The sequence below is a fragment of the Rana temporaria genome, chromosome 4 (genome assembly GCF_905171775.1).
Source record: "Rana temporaria chromosome 4, aRanTem1.1, whole genome shotgun sequence".
Lineage (NCBI taxonomy): Eukaryota > Metazoa > Chordata > Amphibia > Anura > Ranidae > Rana > Rana temporaria.
Window position 1 is genome coordinate 100299725 of NC_053492.1, and position 23112 is coordinate 100322836.

The following is a 23112-nucleotide window of genomic DNA, read 5'->3' on the forward strand; positions in this document are numbered from 1 at the left end:
TCATCCATAAACTGAGCAGAGTAAACACAGTTTACTCTGCTCAATTATCACAGGACACAGGAGTGATTTTGCTCGCTGTGTCCAAGTCCTGACAGGAGAGGAGCTGGCTGCGGGGTAGGGGGGCAGAGGAGGAGGACAGGGGCGGCAGAAGAGAAGACGGGGGCCGGAGGAGAACAGGGGGTGGCTGGGAAGGACACGGAGGGGGCCGGGGGAGAAGGGGGGCGGAGAAGAACATGGAGGGGGCCGAGGGAGGAGCACACAGAAGGGAATGATCGTTGCAGCAGGAAACAGAGCTGACAGACGCGGGAGGAAGAGAAGGAGAAGCGTCTGGCAGCTAAAAATCTATACAGGAAGATCGGTGTTCACAGCTGTTTTCTGCTGCACCGATCATTCCCGGGAGATCGGGGGGCGCTTGCGGGTGTGCGGGAGCCGCCGGAGAAATGTGGGAGTCTCCTGCACTCATTTATAGGTGTATTAGAAGAGGAACCCTTACAGGCAGAAAAACAAACATCACCAGCACGAGTGGAACTTTTGGGAAGAAAAATATGTGAAAGTGCAAAAAACATGCCTAACCACTAGGTGCATTTATGTGCATTTGTGTGTAAATGCATTCTAATGGCTTTAATAAATGAATATTCTAGCCAATAGAATGCATTAGTGTGCATACACATGAACATGCATAAACACACATGAACACTCATAAATTAATGTGCTTTTACTGCGTTTTTAAGCAGCTTTTTTCCTACCAGGAAAAAAGGAATTCAGAAGTGCTGAGCAAATGCTCATGTGCACGCTGTATACTCTGCAGTATCTTATTTCTTGTTTTAAAACCTCTCGGCCTGTGCTCATTGTCTTTAGTAAATTTGGGCTAGCCTTGTTATTGAAAATTGTCCTGCTGTTGGGCAGTTACACAGCTATGGCCCGGATTCACAAAGCACTTGCGCCGACGTATCTCCAGATACGCTGCGTAAGTGCAAATATGCGCCGTCGTATATGAGCGCCGTACCCACAAACTAAGATACGCCTAAAAACAGACTTAATCCCGCCGACGTAACTTGCCTACGTCAGCGTAGGGTGGGCGCACATTTACGCTGGCCGCATGGTGGTGCTGCCATTGATTAGCCATTCAAATATGCAAATGAGGAAAATATGGTGATTCACGAACCTGCGCCCGCCCGACGCAGGCTACGAGAGGTGCGCGTAAGTTGTACGTCCGGCATAAAGTTAAGCCCCATAAAGGAGGTGTAACTTAGCAGCAGACATGTAAAGGTCTGCATCAGGGAACAGAAGCCGGCGGTTTTTACGTAGTTTACGTTGGACGTGTGTCTGGATGGGCACAGATTACGTTCATGGCATAGGCAGTGATCCGGCGTATCTTAGGCAGTTGTTCCGACGTGGTTATGAGCAGCAGGACATTTTGAATTAGGGAAAATTGGCAGAAATGTACTAGAGAAGAAGAGTACAAGCAGGTGTTTTACTACATGAATTAGGAGACCACAGAAGACATGGGCCCGGATTCACAGACATCGGCGCACATTTATGCCGCCGTAGCGTATCTCTTGTACGCTACGCCGACGCAGCGCAGAGAGGCAAGCACTGCATTCAGGAAGCCAGTGCTCCCAAAGCTGCGTCGGAGTGGCGTATATTTCGAAGGCGCAGGCTGGCGTAGGTGGAAGTGGGCTTGCCCCCATGCAAAGCCATGCAAATGAGGCGTGACCCCATGCAAATGATGGTTTGAGAACCAGACAAGTACGTTGAACGAACTGTGCATGCGTCGTGTTGTGGATGCATCCCGGTGCGCATGCACAGTTTGTTCAACATACTTGTCTGGCTCTCAAACCATCATTTGCATGGGGTCACGCCTCATTTGCATGGCTTTGCATGGGGCAATCCCACTTCCACCTACGCCAGCCTGCGTCTTCGAAATATACGCCACTTCGACGCAGCTTTGGGAGCACTGGCTTCCTGAATGCAGTGCTTGCCTCTCTGCGCTGCGTCGGCGTAGCGTACAGGAGATACGCTACGGCAGCATAAATGTGCGCCGTTGTCTGTGAATCCGGGCCTATGTCTTCTGCGGTCTCCTAATTCATGTAGTAAAACGCCTGCTTGTACTCTTCTTCTCTAGTACATTTCTGCCAATTTCGCTAATTTAAAAATGTCCTGCTGCTGGCCAATTATACACTACTATAATCAAGCTCTGATTAAGAATTAAGCAAACAACAGGCAAGTATTTTACTACATTAAAAGACGTTAGATAACAGCAACAAGACAGTTTTGTTTGTATTAACTTGAACAGGGATGGCCATAGTGAATTACAGGCCAATTTCTATCCGCTGATCAAAGCGGGTCTTTTACTATCTGAGGGAAACACATTTGTTGCTTCAAAAGTATCTGAATTTTTTTTTATGGTTTAATTACTCAAATTGGATTGCTCCTGCTGCAGGTAAGCCAAGCTAGTTGCAAGAGAAGAAAGCCAAATATTCACCAGCAGTGTATGCTGTTACTAACGCTGTCCGTGAAAATCATACTGTTGAGTAACACCACTTACAGCTTGTATCCCCTAAATATGCTGTTTTTTCAAATGTGCCCCCAAAGTTGCAAGAAAATACCCTCTCTTTGCTATTTAGCTTTAATTTATTTTGCATTGGTACATGTCCCCCATGGCAGTGCCCAAATCCCTATGCCTTTTTCACAGTAGTTTTTACCTAAAAATGAACAGACTTTAACTGCAAGATTTACTCCCATAGATTTTCCTTTAAGTTAAAGTGATTGTAAACTATCACCTTGTAAAACAACCTTTTTCGTTTAAAATAGAAACAAAAAGCAAAACATTTGTGTATAGATATAAAAAAATTAGGGCTGTTACTGATCAAAATGTTTGTGTTCGATTAATCAGGGTTTTTTTTAATCGATTAATCGACTAATTTCGATTAATTATAACACACATACAGATCCAACTACTGTTAGCTGATCTCCTTGCAGGCTGATTCCCAGTGCAGCTACCAACAACTGGAAAAATGGATAGCAGGATACAAAAAACACACAAAGGCAGCGCTCAATGGGAATAGCATTAAAACTTTTATAGTCTTCAAGTAGGTAACCAAATAAATATTGCACTGGACATAAAATCGATGTAGCTACATAAACTGTAAAAATGGTGCGAGTAATACCAAACGGTACCAAAAGCAGTCATAAAAATATGTAGCTAAGTATGATACTGGTATAAAAATGTGTACAACGATACCACTGCTGAATCCAGATGAGGAGATGGTTGTAGAATCCCAGGTTGATAGAGGGAAGTGATAGAGGGAAGTGTAACAGCCCTTGCATGTGGCAGATAGTGAGGTCCCGCCAGCATGCCCCACCGGTGTCCGTGACGTTACCGGATCTCCGACGGAACTCCCTTAAGGCCCAGAAGCCAGCAGAGAGGTGAATACAAATCAAAAGAATTGTAATCGATCAAAAAGACTTTGATCGATTAAAAAAATTAAAGATTAATCGATTAATTAAAAGTTAATTTGCACAGCCCTAAAAAAAATATATATAAATACCCTTTTTCCCTTTTTTTTTATAAGTAATCACATCCCTTCTGTTCTCAGCTGCATAAGAGCTGGGGGGAGGAGCAGCACACTGAGCTTCCCAGTGAATGGCTGTGCAGCAGGGTGTGTCAGGACAAGTCTGATCATTGAAGGAGAGCAGGCTGAGTTCCCAGCATAGCTAGAGAGCTGACCATGGTGTTCTCTCCTGCTTACTGTGGTCACTTTTTAATAGGAAAGCAAAAGGAACTAGCAAGAACACCAGGGATTTCACATAAAGGAAGCAATACACAGAGAATAGGATATTTTCTCATAAAAGTACATGGTACAGCAGGCACATATCAGGAATATGAAATGTTGGGGTAACAAATGCTTTCAGATGATGAAAGCAGATTTGCCCATCATTGGTCCTCAAAAGTAGCCTTCCATCTGTGTTGTCTTCCTCTCATAAGCATAAGTTCAGTTGGATCAGCCGCCCTAGACATACAAAAGCGAAGGTTGTGGCACAATAAAAGTGTTTAGAGCAAATCATCTACTTCTATATTAACTAAAAAAATGTAATAGTCATAGGTGTGCGTAGCATTAGGGTGTGCACACCAAAGCTCAAACACACATGCGTGTGTAATATACCGTATATGGCCGTGGGCAAGTCAGTAGGGCTTTGTCAGCAGGGCAGAGATTGGTGTCAGTGTCTTTATTTGTATTATTATTATTATTTTTTTACAATTTTATTAGATCCCTGATGTCTAACTTTTGAGACAGAGAAAGGGACTGAGGACAGTGATTCCCCAGTCCCTTTCTCTGCAGCCAGGCAGCAGGGGGAATCTGCACAGTACAGGGTGATTAGGGTGTGCCCAGGCACACCTTACACCCTATGTCCGCACGCCTATGGTAATAGTTCTGAACATACAGTATAACAAATCGATCATAGCTGATGCAGATCAAGTGACTGTAAGCATGTTTTGCTATTTGTAATTTTTATTGTTTGGGTGTTTCCTCCTGATCAGTGAATTTCGATTGCCAGTATAGTCCTATTGTGTATTTGGTATTATCCGAAATGGGGTAAGCATGACAAGTAGTTTTCTTGAGATCATTTTCATACTTTTTCATATATAATTTGTTCTAATACAGAATGTAACACTCAAGAGATGTTGTTTCCTTATGGCATTCGCAGGATAACTGAAAGCGACAGCTACATTCCCAGGGGGGTTACAGTACTCTCTATTGGGGAATTGCTAATTATAAAATATAAAAAGTATATTCGCTTGTTTCTAGGGGCGTCCATATTGCTAAGCAACTGCCAAGGCTCAGGTAGAGGCCATCAAGCAGTTGCACCACAAGTCGATAGTTTCACTGTCAGTCTGCTGTGCCCTGATACTTTGTATGCTGTAAATAGGTTTAGGTACACTTAAAAAGAAAACAAAAATGTGACACATTTCAGTATCCTGGTCCTTAACGTGTTACTAAACCCACAGCAGTAAAATGTGTGTATATGCAGTAAAACACGCTTGTTATACTTGCTGTGGAACCTAAAGGGTAAATCCTCTACATTGTGTAAAAAAGGCAGTTTGATCTTGTATGCACAGATCCTCCCCTTCCTGCACTGTCCCCCTGGACAAGTCCAGATAAGACAGAGCCTTTGGAGTCAGGCTGCACATGCTCAGTTTGGTGTGCATTGCTAGAGAGGTTTTTTTTTCTTGGCAGAGTGCATGTGATCAGCACAGGGCCAATCGGCACTAACTGTCCAAACAGAGGGTCAGGAGCCCTACAGCCTCATAGGACAGCTCAGTGCAGTATGAAAACCAGGAACTAATATAAATCACAAGACTGCTATATACTGCTGATGAGAAAAGGTATTTAGCTGTTTAAATTTTAAAAAAATTATTTGCATTTCTATGTTCTGTGTACTGTAGGAGACCAGATATAGTCAATGCAGGGTCCTGGGTTTAGCAACACTTTAAATGGGGTGGCTGCATTCGTTTTCCACGCTTTTTTGTTCCCCCAGTAACACATCTGTCCTCGGGTGACAATGCTCCCTGTTTTCTTCACAACCACACCTACCTAGCCCAAAACAGCACATTGTAGTAAATGATTATAGTATAGGCCATAAATAAGTAGAATTTTTAAATTATTCAGCCGCATTGTACTGCTCATCGTACTGCTCCCTGTGCGCTGCTTCCTCAGTTTCAGGTGGGGAGCGCACATTAAAGCCCTGTACACATGATCAGAATATCGTACACAAAATACTGCTTTCGAAGTGATCGTACAATAATCTGATCATTAGTATGCAGCTTTTGTCCTAAATGTTCCGAACCGACAGACACGAAAATGTTCTCGTACGATACCAGATCATACGATTTCTGTTTAACTACTTCCGGACGCTTTCAGATAAAAGTGGTCTCTGCGGTGGATCCGCAGCAAGATCACTTTTATCGGGGCGGGAGAAAGGCCCCCCTCCCGCCGCACTCCTGTAGTCTCCGCCACATACCGGAGCCGTCGGTAGCAGCGGAGACGATCGCAACCTTTCCCCTGACAGGCCTGGAGCGGAGTGAGGGAAAGATGGCCCCCACTCGGCTCCATACCATTGGATGACGGAAGCGACGTCAAACATCACTTCTGCCCAATGGACTTAAAGGTGATTTTTTTTTTATAATTATTGCATTTCAGTGTAAATGTGAGCTCTAAGGTCTTTTTGACCCCAGATCTCACATTTAAGAGGTCCTGTCATGCTTTTATTTTTATTACAAGGGATGTTTACATTCCCTGTTATAGGAATACAAGTGATCCAAATTTCTATTTTTAAATGACAGTGTAAAAAATTAAAATAAAAAGTAAAATAAATAATAATAATAAAAAAATATTAAATTGCCCCATCCCACCGAGCTTGCGTGCAGAAGTGTACGCATCCGTACGTCACGCCCACATTTAAAAACAATGTTTAAACCACACATGTGAGGTATCGCCGCAATCGTTAGAGCGAGAACAATAGTTCTAGCACTGGACTTCCTCTGTAACGCAAAACTGGTAACCTGTAGAAAATTTTAAATGTCGCCTGTGGAGATATTTAAGGGACAAAGTTTGTCGAGATTACACAAGCGGGCGCAATTGTGAAGCGTGACATGTTGGGTATCAATTTCCTTGGCGTAACATTATCTTTTACAATATAAAAAAAAAATAGGCTAACTTTACTGGTCTCTTTCTTTTAATTCAAAAATTTGTATTTTTTCCCCCCAAAAAAATACGCTTTCAAAACCGCAGCGCAAATATAGTGTAACATAAAGTATTGCAATGACCGTAATTTTATTCTCTATGGTGTCTGAAAAATATATAATGGGGGTTCTTAGTAATTTTCAAGCAAAAAAAATGATTTAAACAAGTCTGACAAATAGGCCCGGTCCTTAAGTAGTTAATCAGTAAATTTTTGTCCAAAAATACAATGCAAATACATTACATCACTTCCAAATTTGTATTCTGTTGTACAATCATTTTTGTACTTTGTACTTTATTAACCTATTTGTTTTTGATATGGAGATTAGCATCCGAAACAAAAAAAAAACAGACGATTGTTCGCTCCATAATCTCATTGGGCCAGATTCAGAGAGAGATACGACGGTGTATCTCCTGATACACCGTCGTATCTCAGAGTTAGGCCGGTCGTATCTATGCGACTGATTCATAGAATCAGTTACGCATTGATATGCCTAAGATCCGACAGGTGTAACTGTGTTACATCGTCGGATCCTAACTGCAATTTTAAAATGGACGCTGGGGGCGTTCTCGCTGATTTACGGCGACGATATGTAAATCAGCGAGATACGCCAGTTCACAAACGTACGCGGGCCTGACGCAGTCACTTTACGTCGTTTACGTAAGCGTTTTCCCAGCGTATACTTACCCCTGCTATGAGGTGCAGCCAATGTTAAGTATGGCCATCGTTCCCGCGTCGTTTGCGTACGTCGATTCACAAAAGCGCTGGACGCAAGTTACGCTCACGCCAAAACCAATGACGTCCCAGCGACGTCATTGGGAGCAATGCACGCCGGGAAAATTCGCGGACGGCGCATGCGCATTTAAATCGGCGCGGGGACGCGCCTGATTTAAATACTACACTCCCCCTAGCCGCGAAATTTGAATTCCGCCGGGGGATTTACGATCCACCGCCGCAAGTTTGGAGGTAAGTGTTTTGTGAATTACCCACTTGCCTCTAAAACTTGCGGCGGCGGATCTTAAATCAGATAGATTACGCGGATCTAAAGATCTGCTGATCTATCTGAATCTGGCCCAATGTGTGTACTAGGCTTAAAGTGATACTATAGGTTTACGTTTTAAAAAAACAAAAAACAAACATGTCATACTTACCTCCGCTGTGCAGTTCGTTTTGCACAGAGTGGCCCCAATCATCCTCTTATGGGGTCCCACGGCTGCTCTTCCCCTCGGCGGCCGCGTCATTGGATTTGATTGACAGCAGCGGGAGCCAATGGCTAAGCTGCTATCAATCTATCCAAAAAAGAGCCGAGAAGCCGCGATGAGAACGATGCGGGATCGCGCCTACGGAAGTTAGGGGCTCGGTTAAGTAAAAGGGGGGCTCAGGGGGGATGGACAGTGCAAGGTATTTTTTTACCTTAATGCACAAGGCTTTACAACCCCTTTAAGACTGAAGACAATCTTCTGCTTCAGTTGTCACTGTCAATCACTTCACCTCTCAGGCTGCCTCTGCATGTCGAGGCAGGCAGTGTCTTCATGTTAGGCTGTAGTCTGTGCACAGGACCACACATGAACAGGTAGCAATGTTAGGGTTTCATAGGACCGTGCTAGGGTAAGGAGTCAACCAACAACAGCAAATTAGGGGCAGCGATAATGGTATCAGGTAAATAAGGAAGGAAACCTAAAAAAAATTGAGTTCAATATCACTTTAAGAGTTTGTGCTGCCAAAGTCACTCAAAGGGTACCCTAAAAGTACACAAATGGCACACATGGCATTGAGCACTGGATTGGGGTCTGACCAAGGCATGGTTAAATATAATCCCCTAACATTTAACACAAACATCTCCCCAGTAGTTCAATTCATCTGGTGATATAATATGTGAAGCCTAAATTAACTATTAGCTAAATTAGCGTGATCCCATGTAGAGTTAGACTTGGATCTAATAAGAGTGACAAGTAGAAACACTCCCACAGTGGGACAGCAGGGCGCTTGCCCAACCATCAAGAATGAGCCAAATGTTAGGCCTCGTACACACGATAGGATAGCCAGAGGACAACGGTCTGAAGGACTGTTTTCATCGGTCAAAACCGATCGTGTGTGGGCCCCATAGGTTAGTTAACCTTCGGTTAAAAAAATAGGAACTTGCTTTAAAATTGAACCGATGGACGCCTAACCGATAGGTCAAAACCGATCGTTAGTATGCACAAGCATCGGTTAAAAACCCACGCATGCTCAGAATCAAGTCGACGCATGCTTGAAAGCATTGAACTTCGTTCTTTTCAGCACGTCGTTGTGTTTTACGTCACCGCATTCTGACACGATCGGTTATTTAACCTATGGTGTGTAGGTGCGACGGACCATCAGTCAGCTTCATCGGTTAACCTAAGACAACGGTCCTTCAGACCGTTGTCCTCTGGTTAACCTATCGTGTGTACGAGGCCTTAGAGGTAGCCTAGAGCCTCTCCCATATTAGCTGACCTTACCTATCAGCAAGCCTTTAGCTTAAATCCTCAGCAGTACCCCCCCCCCCCCCCACACTTTCATCTACTTTACTGGACTAAGGTACCCAGAAGACATTAATGCAGGGGTGACATTTAAACTTGAAGCACTGATAGGCTTAGCTGGAATCTAAACCAGGACATTAACTTGCCAAGGCAACATTACAAATAGAACCACCATACTATATAGCATGATCATTAAAAATATAGTATTTTTTTTGCCAGTAATCCTATAATCTGTTTGGCAGGACAGTATAGCAAACTATCTACAATTTGAGAACCTATTATAATTTTAGTGATTCTCTTCTGTGTTGAACCAAATGTTTAGAATAAATGTACCTGTAATAGTGTGATGTGAAAGAATAGGTTGGTGTATTGACCACAGGTCAAGAATGCTTACTTAGCCTACCCCCACTAACATTCCACATTCTCCAGGCTTCACTATTGATTGGGTTGATGTTCTGGCTCACAGAGAAAGTTTGTTTTTGGATTAGATGTTGGCATATATCAGCTTTTCCAGCTTTACACATTGACATGCCCTGGAATTTCTCAGTGACTTTAGCAAGTTAAAAATTCCCTGTCATAGTGTAGAAGGAAAATATAACCCCAGCTTACAGTAAAAGTACTATTGATCATTGTCGTAAGGTTTGAATGTGCTAAATCGACCTGAAATGTATATACACAACTTAAAATGTCCTTTCTTTTTAAAGAATGTATTCTATATTCTATCTCAGACCAGTTTATTTACAGAGTGGGCTGGTAATAAATTGAATGCATTTTATCTTGAGATCTTTTTCTGACAGTGAGTGTAAGTATAATGTCAAAATTGATTAGGGAATATATAGGCACCCTGACAGCATAAGGTTTTTGGCTTCTTACACTGCATGTGTTGCACAATTTGAAGTGAACTTGTAAGTAAACAGATTTCTTGTAATTTTGTCCTACAGCAGCCATTCTTATCAAGAGTTCTGTGCTAAAGCTAAGGTTCCTCCAGAGGCTGCTAGGGGTTCATGTGTGACACCAATGACCTTAGCTATTCTTCCCACTTGCTACCAATGTAAGAAGCATTTTTCCCACTGACCACCAATGTAGGAAGCATTCATTCCACTGATCACTAATGTAAAAAAAAAAAAATCTTTCCACTGCCCACCAATGCATTCTACCCACTGACCACCAATTTTATAAAAAAAAATCATTCCACTGCCCACCAATGTAAGGTGCATTCTGACCACCAAGTTGAAAAGCATTCTTTCCACCAACCACCAATCATAGGTCTGTGATAGGGGCGGGGGCAAAGGCAATCACTTTAGAAATGATTAAAACCTCAATAAATGGTGTGCTGGACACATTCTTACAGGGGCTCAAGCACTGTAAAAACTCCCCATCCTCACCCTGTTAGGGACATGTGGTATTACTAGCTTTATATCTCTGAAATATAATAATTAATTTCTCGTGCATGCCCTAGCTGTCACTTTACAGTAAAGGTTTGACTGTGGATCAACAGACAGTTCTCATTTTATGCACACTCATGAAAAAAAAGACCCACAGTTTGCCTTTGTAAATTTTGCTTGCTGGGTACATGACAGCTTATCTGTCAGCTGACACCAGTACTGCACAGTGAAGCTGGAATGCACATATATGTAGCACCTGTCATAATGTACACATCTTATCTAGTAACACCACCTCACTTGTTGTACCGGAAGTGAGGCCATGCTGGATTTTATTTGATGCTCCAATACAAAAGGCATTGATCCACAATGACCCAGAGCCCAGCCTTCAAAAATTATTTGGAACAGGGCAGCTTGTCCTACAGTTACCCAGCTGAGTACTAGTTTCTCAGACCCAGCTCGCCATGACTCTAACATGACTTGCTCCCTAATTGGTTTAAGACTTCTGCTTGATTCCTGTGCTCTCTCTCTCCTTTTTTTCTTGTAGTTGTAAACATTTTCTCCATATTTATTTCAAGTTTTGTTTTCACAAATGCTTTGATATCATTATTATATGATCATGCCTGGCATACGGCCTTTAAATTCGATCAGTTCTGTAGGAGGTGTAACTAAGATTGTACAATTCAACTAAGCCTCCGTTCACACCGGTGTGACTTGTCATGCGATTTGACAGATATTTGGGATACTCTGGGTACAGAACATTATTTTCATTTGCACTCAGTTAAACAGGTCCTAGTGTGCTGGAAAGCAAGCACCAAATTATACAGTACAACCTATGATCTTAGTGTGATCTTGCATAACTAATGTAAAGATACCCCCATTTGAGCTGCTGATTAGGATAGGTCCTCTGGTCTTTACATCAACCTTTTCCAAAAACCTCAGCCCCTCTAGAATACAAAGTGATTAACACTAAGGACTAGGCATAAGATGATATTTGGCATCCAGATCAGCATAAACAGTAACAAGGCCACCTCATGAGTGCAGCAGTAGTAAAGTTTAATCTACAAAGTGCTGGAACTATACTGGTGGCGATGCTAGTCCTAGACTGACAGGGTATGCACTGTCAAAAAGAAAAGGAGGATGGAAAGAAGGGAGAGGCAGGCAAACAAAGGGGACTTGCGGAATAATTATTAGGGGAGGGGCAGTCCTTTGAGATGTTATTTCCTAGCTATCATTGGGGCTCTATAAAAGTGTTGGTACACTTAACAACAGTCCCAGTTAAGCTGAATGTAGTAGAGGTACAGTATAGGTTTCACGGCACAGGTGCAAGGTAGATGCAGTTCAGGAGCAGTAAAGGTTTGGTATAATGCAGTATAGAGTGCAGTATGGATTGGGTAAACTTCATGTCCTGCTCTCAGTGGCTCAGTCCCTGCTAGCAGTAACGCCAATGGGTGAGGAGCCCTCTCATCAGTTCCTGGGATGCTGCAGAGAGCTCTCGCTATAGAAAGGGGGACTCAGGCTCTCCACAGAATGCGTCTGGAGATTCAGTGGTGGGAGGCAGAAGGTGAGAAGATGCTCTGGTCTCCCTGCGGCAACAGGGCAGATGCCATTGCTGGTCTGGTTTGCACTGCCCCGGGTGTCTCGGCCCCCTGTCTCTTGTAACTGCCCTGTGGATGATCTAATGTGCACCAGAACCGATGTACACAACTCAGCTCCCGCACTGCAAAGTGGAAGAGGTTTCCAGTGTAGTCTGGTAAAAGCTGTCCCACCACCTCAATGTTCTAATGCAGTGATGACATACCTTGGCACCTCAGGAGTTTTGGAACTATATTTCTCATGATGCTCATGCAGTCTACAGTTTAGTTGAGCATCATGGGAAATGTAATTCCAAAACATCTGAGTTGCCATGGTTTGCCAACGATGTCCTAGGGGAACGGTATTATAAAGGTCCATAAGTCCCACTCTGGGATTGATGTTTTAGACTACAATTCCCATGATCCTCAGATTCCCGGCTATTGTACAACACAACATTCAGCATAACAGAAAAAAATGAAAGTAAACTGATTGTAACTCCTGCTCCATCTCCAGCACCCAGCTACATAAACATTCATACAAAACCAACCACATAGCAGCAAAAAAACAAAGTTTCCATTCAACCAACAAATTTTAAGTCACTGAATGCCAAGGGAGTTTTTGTGCAAAAGTTCTTTTGAATATCTCCTAGTGTATGGCCAGCCTAAGGTGTGTAGTCAGTCATAATTAATTCCGACAAGAAAAACGTGGATTTTTTTCTGGTGGAATGTTGGCTCAAACTTGTGTTGCATACACACGGTCACACAAAATTTCAAGAATGCGGTGACGTACAACACTACAACGAGCCTAGAAAAAGATCAATGATTCTGAGCATGCGTCAAATTGATTCCGAGCATGCATGTTTTTTTGTTCGTCGGAATTGCATACAGACGATTGGAATTTTCGACAAGAACTTTTCTTGTCGGAAAAATTGAGAACCAACTCTCAAATTTTTGTTGTTGGAAATTCCGACAGAAAAAGTCAGATGAAGCCTACACACAGTTGGAATTTCCGACCAAAAGCTCACATCAAACTTTTCTTGTCGGAAATTCCGACTGTGTGTATGCAGCATTACGTACGCACAAAAATCTTTAGATAGATTTAAAGGTATAAGTGTGCATCCTGTGGCACCTGCATTGGTGGATTGCCATACTTTAATGGGTTTGGGTGTCCGGCAAGTTCACATTTACATGCCTATGGCCTCGTACACACTATAGGATCGCCAGAGGAGAACGGTCTGAAGGACTGTTTTCATCAGTCCAAACCGATCATGTGTAGGCCCCATAGGTTATTTAACCTTCGGTCAAAAAAATTAGAACTTGCTTTAAAATTGAACCGCTGGACTGGTAACCGATAGGTCAAAACCGATCATTAGTTTGCAAAAGCATTGGTTAAAAACCTGCGCATGCTCAGAATCAAGTCGACGCATGCTTGGAAGCATTGAACTTAATTTGTTTCAGCACGTTGTTGTGTTTTACATCACCGCGTTCTGACACGAGCAGTTATTTAACCTATGGTGTGTACACACGACGGACCATCAGTCAGCTTCATCGGTTAACCTAAGACAACGGTCCTTCAGACCGTTGTCCTCTGGCTATCCTATCGTGTGTACAAGGCCTAAGTGGTATCTCAAACTGACACATTTTTTTTTCAAGAAAGCACCACCAGGAGTTGGTTAATATTTGCATACCAAAGCTGACCTATCTTAGCTTGCTGTAGAGGAAATGAAAACAGGTATTCAGGCACCTGGAAGTTCCTGCAAGATATAGTAAATGGTTGTTTGAGATATTGCAGATACTCAATGACTTGCGTTAAACAAACACCATATATTGATAAAAAACATTGACTACAAATTTTCTTTTTATTCACAGATAAGACAGAAAACGAAACACCCTGAGAACTAAAAAAAGAGTGCCTTGGAAACTAACAGGAACACTTATATCATATTCCATTGTGAACAAATAAATTTATTTTTGCATATTGACAAATTTATGTACTTCCATGTCTCTTCAAACATGCAATTGTATGTCCATTTTACAGATGTTGTGTAACTGCCAAAAGTACTGATAGTTTCATGTTTGTGACACCTCAATGACTGTAAAAGCAGCCATGTTCTCGGCTGAGCCAATATGAATGAGGATTGTAGTCATACCAAGAAGTGTAATGAGGGCAACTTGTTCTTTCTTATGATTAAAAATTATAATGCTAGGTAGTGCAATCCTCTGCCCACTCCTAATTTCAGTTATAATCGTGCTGTACTTTGCCTCTTGCAAAGTTTTCAGTTTTGTTGGTTACCACACTGTGCATACTAGGATTCTCTCTAAAGTATGTTGGATCGAAGAAGTAACGCAGGCATGGTTTTCAGCAGTCGATAACAAGGTCACTTAGAAGAATCTCTGTGAAGGCATCATGTACCCACAAATTCCATGGGTTCTTCAAAAGCCCATACAAACATGAAGACCTGCTCAAATCTAGCACCATGGTCCTACAATTTTAGGGCAAATTTGTTTCTTGTATACATACACATATATACATGTTCTCTTTTCTCACCAAATGCATCTGACGCTATAGTGCTGAGGACTTCAAATACCATCCAAAATGTTTCCCAAAAACACAAATTAGCATGTTCTTCATTAATGATGTGAAACAGAACCTAAGTAGTGGGGCAACGTTTTTTGTAAAATTCCAGTGAGCAGATGCAGGGCCACACATAATCTGGATTCTCTGAATGAAATCACCCCTTCCTAGGGGAACCTGCCACTGTTAAATTGCTTGTGAAGGTTATCCTTAGCCTTGCTTTGCTAAATCATCTCTTTTTCACACAGCACATCTGTTTTCTTATTGGGTATACCAGCACCTGATATGCACATGCTTGGCTTGGGTTAATGATGCACAAAATAATGAAGAATAGATAATAATGGCAGTTCTAAAGCTTACAGCTACAAAAATAAGTCAAGCCGAAGCAAATCCTATATTTCTTTCCTAATATATTTGTTGGGTTTCTGCTAGATTTAATCAGCACCAGAAGCTGCAACTGCAATAACGCCAATAGTGCCAGCTGCTGAAGATGCCTATGGAAAGAATTGCATTTCAGTTGCTGAGCTGCAGTTTTCCAGGCAATGAAAAGTAGAATGAGGGACCAACTGTTCTTTACAGGGGGCAGCAAGAGTATATGACTCATTTGAGCTACAGTATAGGGCAGTGATGACGAACCTTGGCACCCCAGATTTTTTGGAACTACATTTCCCATGATGCTCATGCAGTCTGCAGTGTAGTTGAGCATCATGGGTAATGTAGTTCCAAAACACCTGGGGAGCCCCTGGTATACGGGAATCCCAAGCAGACTGTCTATTACAGTGCACCTATCAGCACCCTAATGCTGATGTCATAATAAGGATTCTGCTCCTGGCAACACACTAGCATTGTAAGAAATTAACTTGCTAACCTGGGAACAGTGATGGAGTAACTCTTTGCTAGTCCAGCCAGAGATGGAATGATCCCACAGAAAATAGTAAGTGACCATCTAAGTGATCCTGCCTTGACAAGTTGTAAACAGGACATGATAACTTGATTCAAGCACTAGCACAAGGCAGTTCCTTGCACATACCTTTAGATACGTTGTACTGCAGCTGGGAATCCCAAATTGTTCAAGGTTTGATACTTAGCTCATTGCTAGTTCCATCCATTTAGTTTGCTTTTTTTTCAAACTCAATTTCATTGCGGGCCACATCAGCATTAGGGTTGCCCTCAAAGGGTCAGTTGTATCTGTAAAGACTAGATGTCCAGAGCACCCCATTCCTCCTTACTAGGGATGAGCCGAACACCACCCCCCCCGTTCGGTTTGCACCAGAACCTTCGAAAATCATTGAGAAAAATAACACAGACACAGACAGTACACACACCACGTAACTTTAGGTGCACACTGCAGAGGACACAGACAGTACACCACGTGAAAGTACTTGCAGCAATATCCTCTGCCTGTAGTATTAATATGAGCAGATCCCTGACTCTAGGAATAAATATGAGAAACACCAGCTTTACGTTAGGTGCACAATGTGCAGAGGACACGGTAAGGAACAAACACCACGTAGCTTTAGGTGCACACTGCAGAGGACACAGACAGTACACCACGTGAAGGTACTTGCAGCAATATCCTCTGCCTGTAGTATTAATATGAGCAGATCCCTGACTCTAGGAATAAATATGAGAAACACCAGCTTTACGTAGCTTTAGGTGCACAATGTGCAGAGGACACAGACAGTACACACACCACGTAGCTTTAGGTGCACACTGCAGAGGACACAGACAGTACACCACGTGAGAATACTGCAGCTAGCACAATCACCTGCCTGCCTGTCAGTAAATTAGGAAGAGCAGATCTAGCTAAACTCAATACAGTGTATAAATATATATACAACACCTGGGATGCATATATATCCTAAACACTGTGGCCCGGATTCACAGGCGCACATTTGTCCCGCCGTAGCGTATCTCCTTTACGCTACGCCGACGCAGCGCAGAGAGGCAAGCATGGAATACACAAAGCACTTCCTCCCAAAACTGCGCTGGGTTTCCTAGACGTAAGCGGGCGTAGGTGGAAGTGGGCGTGAGCCATGCTAATGAGGCGTGACCCCATGCAAATGATGGGCCGAGCGCCAGACAGATACGTATCGCCAACATGCGCATGCACCGTCCCGTGGGCGCATCCCAGTGCGCATGCTCACAAATACGTTGGAACAACTGCCTAAGATACACCGGATCACTAATTACGGCGTGAACGTAACATACGCCCAGCCATATTCACGTACAACGTAAACTACATAAAATAGGCCGGCTTGGGTTCCCTGGTGCAGCCCTTTGCATGGATGCTGCTGAGTTACACCTCCTTTATGGGGCATAACTTTGTGCCGTACGTACAACTTACGCACACCAGTCGTAGCCTGCATCGGGCGCAAGTACGATCGTGAATCGGCGTATCTCCCTCATTTGCATATTTGAATAGAAAATCAATGGGAGCGCCACATGCGTCCAGCGTAAATATGCACCCTCTCTATGCCGGCGTAGGCAAGTTACGCCGGTGCAATGAAGCCTGTTTTTAGGCGTATCTTAGTTTTGTGGGCACGGCGCACAGATACGACGGCGCATATTTGCACTTACGCAGCGTATCTCGAGATACGTCGGCGCAAGTGCTTTGTGAATCCGGGCCTGTAACTCTAACTGACTAGCTTGCCTGCCTGCTCTATCTACCTGCAATAAATGACACTCTCTCTCTCTGTCTCAACCACCGCAACACACTACAAAAGGCTGACTTGCAGGCGGCCTTTTATAGTGTGGGGTGTGTACTAAACCCCCTGAGCCATAATTGGCCAAAGCCACCCTGATTTTGCCCTTGAGAAACATCAAAGCTAAATATTGCATTCGTTTGAAAACTGCCTCCAGTATATGAAAATGAGTTACGCTTTCACATTTGTTGTATTGTACTGCCAAAAAAAGACTACAGTAGTTTGTGACCTTCTTGAGAACAGTTAGGTTTTATATTGCGTATATATATTGTGTACCATTTCTGTTAATATTTGTATATCCTAACCCCATTATACAATCTGCTTTGCAACACCAGTACAAAAATGTATAATGCTTATGCAAATAAAATTTGGCTGAAAATGTATTTGCAAAGTTCCATGGGCCAGATTCACAGCGGAGATACGACGGAGTATCTCAGATACTCCGTCGTATCTCTCAGACTTGCATGGGTCTTCAAACTACGGCCCTCCAGTTGTTCAGGAACTACAATTCCCATCATGCCTAGTCATGTCTGTGAATGTCAGTGTGTTACAATGCCTCATGGGATGTGTAGTTCTACAACAGCTGGAGGGCCGTAGTTTGAGGATCCCTGTCTCAGAGTATCTATGCGGCTGATTCATAGAATCAGTTACGCATAGATAGCCCTAAGATCCGACAGGTGTAATTGTTTTACACTGTCGGATCTTAGGATGCAATACCGCGGCCGCCGCTGGGTGGAGTTCGCGTCGTATTCCAGCGTCGGGTATGCAAATTAGCAGTTACGGCGATCCACGACGGATTTTCGCGTTCGGTACGTCGTCGCTAGTATAGTTTCCCGTCGCAATTTTAGGCGTCGTTTGACCTGCCCTAACTTTAGACAGCACACGTATGTGCTGTTTAAAGTATGGCCGTCATTCCCGCATCGAAATTTAAAAAAAAATTTGTCTTGCGTAAAACGTCCGGGAATACAAAAGTAAACTACGCATGGCGCCGCCATTCGAAAAAAATGACGTCACTTCGCGCAAAGCACGGCAGGAATTTCGAAACGGAGCATGCGCAGTAGGTCCGGCGCGGGAGCGCGCCTAATTTAGATGGCACACGCCTATTTGAATTACGCGGGCTTACGCCGGAGGCCGCCAGCGTAGGTTTTCATTGCAAGTGCTTTGTGAATCAGGCACTTGCGATGAAAACTTGCGGCGGTGTAACGCATCTACAATACGTTACGCCGCCGCACTTCTACGTGAATCTTGCCCCATATTTCTAGTCGTAAAGCACTGGGCTTATTCAGTAAAGCAAAAAACAAAATGCAGCCAATCAGAAATCATCTGACCTCAGCATATTTCCACACCTCTTTTTTTACCTTGCTTTATTGAATAAACCTAAGACTTTATAAATGCATGACAATTGTCTTGCTCATTTTTCTGTGTGAGACAATGTATATTTATATGCAGAGACCATGATTTGATATTAGTGCTGCATACCATTCACTTTATGTAAAATAATGTGGAGACATTTGTGAGCCAATAAACCGGAGGGGGGGGGGGGCTGATTTGTACATATACTGGCTTATGATACGACTAGCCTGTACATTACATGTATAAAACATTTCAAGTGACATATGTGCAATATGTAAATAGATGTAAATATGAACACATATAATAAAGTGTTTGCTATATACACAGAATAGTGTTGTTGTTTTGTCATCAGAATGTTATACAATTAAAAAAAGTCCACACATCATTAAATCAATTTGGATGCATAGAAAGGGTTTGATCCTAAACTAAATGAATATAATCTTTATTCCCATCTATGACCCAAGCAGGCAGCTTGCCTCTTCCTTCTGTTCTCCAAAGCCAGGGTTTTGTTGTAGGTTGGCATGATCTTCTCTGGTATGCATGCTTCCATATTCCCGGTTATGTCATCACACTGGTGCCATTACTCCCGTTCTTCGTAGGAATAAATGAAGAATGCATACCCACAAGTTTAATTTATAGGGGAGCCCTAGATGGTACAACAGCACTAAAAACGAGAGAAAAGGATCTGAAACAACAATGCCTGACATGAGATCAAAGCCTCCTTACTTACCTAAAAAACAATCATGACTGACTGTATTATGGGGCAAAACATAGACCCAACATTAACCATACATGACCAGCAGGATAACATGCCGGCACGCCCGTGGGTGCGAGGTGTCTGACACCCTGCATCTCCGATCTCGGTAAAGAGCGAAGGCTCTTTACCACATGATCAGCCGTGTCCAATCATGGCTGATCACGATGTAAACAGGAAAAGCCGTTGATCGACGCAAGTAGAGGAGAGCCGATTTGCGGCTCTCCTGACAGGGGGGGGTATATGCTGATTGTTTATCAGCATAGCCCCCCCGCTGGTGCCCACACTGGACCACCAGGGAAGCCACCAGGACCACCAGGGAAGGGGGCAATGTGGATGGCCAGGTATGTACCACATGACCATCCACATGTTAAAAAAATATTTACAATAGATGCCAATCAGTGCCCACGAATGGGCACTGACTGGCAACATGGGCACAACATAGGAAACATTTAAAAAAAGTGATGCCCAGCAATGCCACCATCAGTGTTCATCAGTACCACCTCTCAGTGACCATCCATGCCCATCTATCAGTGCCACCCATAAGTACCCATCAGTGCCGCCTATGAGTGCCCATCAGTGACGCCTATTAGTGCCCATCAGTGACGCCTATTAGTGCCCATCAGTGCTGCATACCAGCGCCACCTATCAGTGCCGCCTTTCAGGGACCATCATCAGTGCCCATCAGTGCCACCTTATTGGTGCCCATCATTAATATCCTGACTGGACGTCATATGACGTCTTCAGGATATTGAGCCACTGGGGCATCGCGGCGATCGTTGTTGCGGCGTGTCAGTCTGACACCCCGCAACACCGATCTAGGTAAAGAGTCTCTGATGGAGACTCTTTACCACGTGATCAGCCGTTGCCAATCACGGCTGATCACGATGTAAACAGGAAAAGCAGATCGGCTGCTCCTTTGACAGGGGGGGGGGGTTTGTGCTGATCAATTATCAGCGCTGCCCCCCCCCCCCCCCCGAGGATGGCCACACTGGACCACCAGGGATGCCCACCACAGGTATGCCACCCTAGACCACCAGGGATGCAAATCAGAAATGAATAATGGATGCCTAATGGATGCACACCAGTGCCCACAATGGATGTCAATCAGTGCCCACAATTGGCATCACTGACTGACAGGCATTATTGTTTGGCAATGATTGGCATCCTTTAGTACAACACATTACAGTACATCAGTGCCCATCCATGCCACCTATCAGTGCCCATCCATACCGCCTATCAGTGCCCATCCATGCTGCATATCAGTGCCACCTATTAGTGCCCATCAGTGAAGAAGTTCAGTTACAATGTTTTGTAACTGAAACAAAAAAAAAACGTTATTTTTTTCAACATTTTCGGTCATTTTTTTTTGCAGAAAATAAAAATCCCACTGGTGATCAAATACCATCAAAAGAAGGCTCTATTTGTGGGAACAAAATGATAAAAATTTAGTTTGGGTACAGTGTAGCACGACCACACAACTGTCATTCAAAGTGCAACAGCGTTTGAATCTGAAAATTGGGCTGGGCAGGAGGGTGTATAAGTGCCCTGTATTGAAGTAGGTTAAGAACACCGGCACGAGTGCTGGGGGATATTACTGCATCCACTGACACCAATGTTGGAAGCTATTACTTTCACTGGCACCAATGCTGAGACTTATTATTGTGTCCGCTAACATCAGAGTGTGTGTGTGTGTGTGTGTGGGGGGGGGGGGTGTTTTAATATTGCATCCACTGACACCAATGTGTTTTTTTTTTTATTGCATCCACTGACACTGATGTGAGTTTGTATTATTATATCCACTGACAACAATGTTGAGGATTATTATTACACGTACTGACACCCATGTTGAGTGTTATTATTGCATCCACCGACACCAATGTTGTGGGTTATTATTCCAAGCACTGACATCAATGCTGGGGGCCATTATTGGGTTCATAGATAATGGATTTTCATTGTGTCCACTGACACCAATGTTGAGGGTTATTATTGTACTGACTGACACTAATTATGTGGGATTTTTTACTGCATCCACGACACTAATGCTGGGGAATATTATTAAACTCACTGCCACAAACGCTTTGAGTTATTATTACCATCACTGCCATCAAGGCGGGGGGGGGGGGGGGGTTACGGTACTCCAACTTTTTTTGTTTGCATTGCGATACACTACAACAAATGTGTTTAGGTGTTAAGGTTTGTTATAGCCAATTTATTTCGAATGGGCTGCCTAACTTTATGCAATACACCTCAATGCATGAAAATGTGCAGCTACAGCGAGGCTCTCTGGAAGTGAAGTGTCGCGGGAGCTCTATAATTTTTAAAGTTCGCCAGCACTATTCTGGAGGGATAAAACTTGAGTAAATTTGCTTTGTTCTTTATTTTGTGCCGAACTACACTTTAAAGCGGGAGTTCACCCGAAAATTTTTTTTTAACATGAGATTGATGCTCATTTTGTCAAGGGAAATCGGCTAGTTTTTTTTTTAAATCAAAGCAGTACTTACCGTTTTAGAGAGCGATCTTCTCCGCCGCTTCCGGGTATGGTCTTCGGGACTGGGCATTCCTATTTGATTGACAGGCTTCCGACGGTCGCATACATCGCGTCACGAGTAGCCGAAAGAAGCCGAACGTTAGTGCGGCTCTATACGGCGCCTGCGCACCGGCGTTTGGCTACTTTCGGAAAATCGTGATGCGATGTATGCGACCATCGGAAGCCTGTCAATCAAATAGGAACGCCCAGTCCCGCAGCCCATACCCGGAAGCGGCGGAGAAGATCGCTTTTTAAAATGGTAAGTACTGCTTCGATTTAAAAAAAACTAGCCGATTCCCCTAAACAAAATGAGCACCAATCTCATGTTAAAAATTTAGTTTTCAGGTGAACCTCCACTTTAAGTAAAATACATTTTTGCCATAGAAAAAAACAGGTGGATTTTATTTGCTATTTGGCATGAGATTCTGTTCTGTACTATCTGCTGCCCTCTATCTGTTGCTGAAGTACAATCCTTTTTAATTTATTCCTGCTAAAACTTCACACAGAAACCCGACAATTGTAATATCAGAAAGGAAACAGGCTGCATATGTTGGTTCCATATGACGATCTTTGTCCATGGTTTGATCATTAAACAGAGAGAAGAGGTTAGGCAAGAACTGCTCTCACACAATCACAATTTACAGTAATATAATTCCATCAATAGATTATTAACACATTATCTCCAGCTTCATGGTTTTATTTCAATTTAAAAAACCTAAAATAGAACTGAAGGGATTTTTTTCCCCCCCATTTTGGAAAGTGCAAGTGAAGTTTTAACCCCGTCAGCATTTTTCCATCTGTGTCCCACTCGGGAGATTGAAATAGAAGTGATATGAAATCCATTCCAAAATGGACTAGTGTCCCCATTGGAAGAGATCTTTATTTCTGTTTTGGTGACCATTCAAAATGTGGTATTTTACTTCACTTTCACTCTCGATGACAATAGCCAGGATAAATAGAAAGGGAGAATCTCCCAAATAAGGACACCGGCAGG

At 43.2% G+C, this 23112-nt stretch overlaps 1 protein-coding gene across 1 annotated transcript in view; it reads left to right on the top strand.

Moving 5' to 3' along the window:
• The window catches only part of ALKAL2 (ALK and LTK ligand 2), a 114930-nt gene extending 98976 nt beyond the window's left edge, over positions 1-15954 (top strand). The window contains exon 6 of the mRNA XM_040348671.1: positions 14071-15954. The gene's annotated coding sequence lies outside the window, so the exon portion shown is untranslated. The remainder of the gene's footprint in view (positions 1-14070) is intronic.
• The last annotated feature ends 7158 nt before the right edge of the window (positions 15955-23112 follow it).